The sequence below is a fragment of the Grammomys surdaster genome, unplaced genomic scaffold, assembly GCF_004785775.1.
Source record: "Grammomys surdaster isolate TR1022 unplaced genomic scaffold, NIH_TR_1.0 809, whole genome shotgun sequence".
Lineage (NCBI taxonomy): Eukaryota > Metazoa > Chordata > Mammalia > Rodentia > Muridae > Grammomys > Grammomys surdaster.
This window is the reverse complement of record NW_021605228.1, coordinates 7,767-13,009: the sequence shown is the minus strand read 5'-3', so window position 1 is coordinate 13,009 and position 5,243 is coordinate 7,767. Positions and strand designations below refer to the sequence as shown.

General features: G+C 38.1%; 2 pseudogenes; both read right to left on the bottom strand.

The window, feature by feature from the left end:
- Positions 1–202: 202 nt before the first annotated feature.
- On the bottom strand, positions 203–1,400 carry LOC114634001 (annotated as a pseudogene).
- Positions 1,401–3,901: 2,501 nt separating this feature from the next.
- LOC114634002 lies at positions 3,902–5,024 on the bottom strand (annotated as a pseudogene).
- Between the last annotated feature and the right edge of the window lie 219 nt (positions 5,025–5,243).

Below are 5,243 nucleotides of genomic sequence, written 5' to 3'. Positions count from 1 at the left end.
TACTTCAATGTTATTTGTAGCTCATGGAATTTGTGTCTGCTCTTTCTTAAATGTTAAATAGAACTCACAAATAATCTCTGTGTTTCTGCCGTTTATTTTGGACTGGAACTTTTTCTTGTAGATTCAGTCTAATTGCTTTTTGTAAAGATTTCATTTCTTGTATAATTATGCTTCCCTCTTCCCCTCTCCCTCTCTTCAGTCACTATATTAAAGCCACAGACTTCCAGCCAAATTGACCACCTCGACAGATTCTGTGTATATAGTTTTCCCTGTAGGTGGAAAGGTCTTAATTGATGACTAAGGTGACCTGTTGCACCAATCAATTGATCAATGCCTGTTGATCAATGCCTGGGGACAAGAAGTCAGTGGTAATTAATACTATGTTAGAGCCAAATTGGAACCCCTAATGATTACATCTCATTCCTTTTGGTCCATATCTTCATGCATGACATGAGTGAACCAGATATCCAGAGACAAGAGCAAGATCATAAGAGACAATGTAAGGAACAGTGAAATCCCATTCATGCATCTTCTCAGTGAGCCAGTCTACCTTCGTTTTGGTATTGATAAAGATTATTACCTGGGTGATGGTCAGTGTTTCATGCAAGTCACAAAATGTGTCAAGCTTCCACTCCTCTCATTCCACATTGATGTGGAATTGGTAGATACCCTCCAGGATCAACTCTTCCTTCTTGAAAAGAATCCAAATAGGGTTTCTTATGAACTTCTTGGTCACCTCAAGGACAGAGGAGGCATTGTAGCAGACAACACAACTACCTGTATGTTACTGTTGCGCTTTTGGAATATATCATAGATCTGATACTTAAACACACAGCTTAACATTTCATCTACTTCATCCAGTATGAACATCTTGATGTATTTTGGGGACAGATATGTCCAGTTAAGCACATCAAACACCTGGCCAGGGGTGCCCACAATGATATGGATAGCTTCCATTTGCAGTTTTTGCATCTCAACACACATGTTGGTGCCCCCAATACAGGCATGACAAGACGCACCCATGTAGTCTCCTAATGCCATAACCACCTTCTTTATCTGCTGGGTCAATTCACGAGTGGGTGCTAGAATCAAAGCCTCAGTGGTATTTAGTTGTAATTGAATCTGGTGCAGAATTGATGTGGCAAATGTAGCTGTTTTCCCAGTCCCAGAACGGGCTTGAGCAATCACATCATACTCTTGATAACAGGAAGAATAGCACACTACTGGGTGGCAGAGAGCTTCTCAAAACCATAGGGATAAATACCATGGAGGAGGAATTCTGAGAGATTCATGCCATCGAAGCTATCCACAATCTCATTCCAGTTACTCTTGATGATGCCTTCCAGCTCCATCCCATCAGGGTCATTGTCTCTGGATTGAGAATCTTGACTCACAGACATGATCATTAGAGTCTCTTTATTTTTATTTTTTGAGAATTTCAAATATGAGGACCGTGTTTGCATCATCCTCCCCACTACCACAACTCTTCTTATGCCTTTCTACCTCCTTTCAAATGAAAGACATTTTCTTCTTTATATTAGGTTATACACCTGTACACATAGAGATATACTTATATATGTATCTGCATGTATAGAAGCAACTTAATCCATTTACTGCTTGTCATACTACATGTCATCTTCAAGTCTTACAACTTTAGATTTAGTAAACCATAAGGAGCGCTCATCCCTGAAGAAGATTGATTGTCTGTATCTCTGTAGCTATTGATTGCTTGTAGCATATTATCTAGGGATGAGTCCTTGTGAGAATTCCTTTTGTAACTTGAAAGCTTAGCTATGCGATATTTTGGATTGGAGTGACACCTCATTTATTTTGTTTCTCAATAGAATTTTCTTTAAAGTACTCATCTCTATAAGGACCAGAATTAGCTCCAAAATGAAAAATCCTAGTTATCCTTTTTTCTTTAATTGGACATTTTATATTTATTCTTGCGCTACTCATTTCCAGTGTAAAACTAATGTCTACTGGCAAAGAAATTATACCTAAACTTTTCAGTTTAGTCTGAAGCATATTCTTAGGTGATGGGTAAAAAGCAGCCACATTGTGTGACAAATATCCAAGAATGGTTTCTAGCTAAGTTGCTAAAATTATTTCCCTAAAACTATTTGAGCTAGGCCTCCATAGTCTACAATGCTGTCAGTGTCACTTTCATTAAAGTTCCTACTAGGATGGTCTCTTATTCCTCACCTCATTTGCCTCCCTAGTCCAAAATCCCATAGTCTTTCTCACTACTTGTAAAAGTAATGGTACCAGATTCTGTTTTAGTTACATTTCCATTGCTGTGATGAGAAATCATGGTAAAGACAATTTATAAAAAAAGCATTTAATTTGGGAGATCACAGTCCCAGTGATTTGTAGTGCATGACCACCTTGGCAGGAAGCATGGCAGGAGGCTGGAAGCCATGACACTGGAGTAGTAGTTGAGAGCTTATTATCTAATTCACAGACATGGGGTTGGGGTATGGGGAATCTTGATTTGGGAACTCAAAGACAACTTCTACTGCCTCCTCCAACAAGGCCTCAACTCCCAATCCTACCCAAATAATTCCACCATCAGGGTGTAAGCATTTCAATATATGAGCCTATGGTAGCCATTTTTATTCAAACCATGCAGTAATATACAGAATGAGATCTTTGTAGTAACAGTGCATTGCACACAGGAGTTTTTCAAAGTATGAAGATTTTGACACAAGGAGCAAAAAAATGAGTATTTGCCTGACCTGATATATAGATTACTTTGTTCAAATTTAACAACCATTTAGCCACATGTTTATCAAGCATTATTTAACAATCTTTCAATTTTCACTCTAAATTTTAGTTTAGAACAGAAATATGGATAGCATATTTACCTCGGAAGTAAAAATTTTTGACTAGGGGGGAAATGAAAGTTATGAGATATAAGAGATAGTTTGTGTCTTGACTAGGTTCTGAGTCATGTAGCTATATTAACGTAAGAAAACCTGTTGATTTGTTTACTTTAATCTGTTGATATTAGATACTCTTAATTGTACTGTAATTGAAATGATCATCACATTCTGTAGCTTTAAATCTGAAATACTGTTTTATAGAAAATTTTACTAAACTTTGCATAATTAAGTTAAGAGATACTGTGGAATCCTTGGAATGGCATACATTTAAAGAAGTTTGATTTCAAGGAAGCCTATTATAGAGGACCTCATTGGAAACTTGTCATGAGGAATTAGCCAGTCAGAGGAGGGAGTTTCATAACACTCAACCATGGGAAGCTAAGCAGGACAGTGTGAAAGGAAGCACAGAGGACAGAAACGTTCCACCTTCCCATGGGCATGGATGTTGATGGATATCATTATTATACTTGACTGTACCCTTTCAATGCTGAACATGGAACACACACAGTGTACTTGAAGGTGAGCACTCCACTGGGTGAATAGTGATTTAATAGACTTCTCTTGAGGATATTTATTTTTTTACTAAGAAATTTATATATGAAAGACTATTGCTCCATACATTCTTTAAAACCTACAGAAATTAAGAAAATCTGGGACTATAAGAGATATCTATTTAATCCTTCAACAACCCTTTTAAAGTTTGCTTTAAAACAGGATACTGCTTTTAATTTTTCAAAATATAACATGGATTTAACCACCATTAAGGTAAGTGAGCAAAGGAATGCAACTCTTTCTTGTACTTTCCGGAGTGTTTTGTTGAAGTAAAGATTTGTCAACAATGGTCAACAGCTCTCTTGGACCCTATAGAGCTTGCAAGGAGTCCCCTCAAAAGCTGTTGGTAAAGCCCTGAGCAAGATAGCTGCAGAAATGCTGCATTCAGTATTTATAACAAGTCCAGTATAAACCTACTTCTACAAGACTGACTACTTTTCCAACTGAGTTAACCTTGGGTCCTGAACTAAACAAAGTTATGAAAATTCCACAAACTGATAAGGAAAAAGCTGTTTTTTTAAAGCTATTTATGCCTGATCAAAGCAGCTCTCAGTCCCTTTCAGACCGTTTTTAGTTCTGTGGATCTTCCTGATGAACCCGTCTCTCCACATTCTTCCTAATCAGGACTGTCTTGCATGGCTCTCTGCAGAAGTAGCTTGAGAGTCTTCCTTTGGAATCGATGACGCCTAATGGAGCCAACAAGGAAGTAAATGATGGGATTGGCACAACTGTTAACACAGGATAGAAATATTGTCACCGTATATAAATTACATTGTACAATATATTGAAATTTGTCAATCCACACTAAAAGGAACCAGTAGATCCCATAGGGCAGACCAAAGAACAGGAAGACCAGCACTGTGAGTACAATGGTCACATACAACCTGGTCACAGGAATCTTGTGTAAGCCACAGAAGATAGTAATCACCAAGGCCAGACTGGACCCCAAGAGAACCACAAATAAAACAATTAACCATGCAGTAGTGATTAAATCAAATGTCTTACACCAACTAGGACCACTGATATAAAATAGAATACCACATTCCATTCCTTCCACAAGGCTCAACACTAGGGACAGGACCCAAAGCAGGGTACATATGACAGCTGATGTGTGCTTTGGGCGTTGGCATCGATACCAGATGGGCCACATGACAGACAGGCAGCGTTCAATGCTAATGGCACTGAGGATGTTCAGGCCACAAAGATAAACAAAGTTTAACACAACATCGGCAAATAAAGGAAATTCTATGGAGATTTCCAATATATTGTTAAAACAATATCCAATTTGAAAGCATGTGAAGACAAAGTCAGCACCAGCCAGGTTGAGGATGTAGACAGAGAAGGCATTTCTGCGCATCTGAAAGCCCAGGAGCCATAGCACTGTGGCATTTCCAACTAGCCCAATTAGGGCAATGATGAGGGAAAGAAAAGTCATGCTATCAGACAGGACTGTGCAAAATGACATTTCGGTGTGGTTGCTTTTATTCACAGCTGTGATGTTAGTTTCTGAGTATAGGATGTTTAAATTCACTCTTAGAAGCCTTTCACTGATGTTTCTGCAAAGAAAAACAAGAGATGAGCACATGCTGTTTATTCTCTGATTCTCAGGATCACCCATAAATGTTAATGGTTTTCTCAGTTCATAGGTGGGGTAACAGGAATGTGGAGATAATTTATCAAACTCAATATTTCTGGAGCCTTAATTTAAATCTAGCTTAAATTTATTTATGCCTTCTACAACCCATATTCTGTATTGATATTAGAGTTGTTTATGGTCCCATTTAGTCTATACATACTGGCACAGGC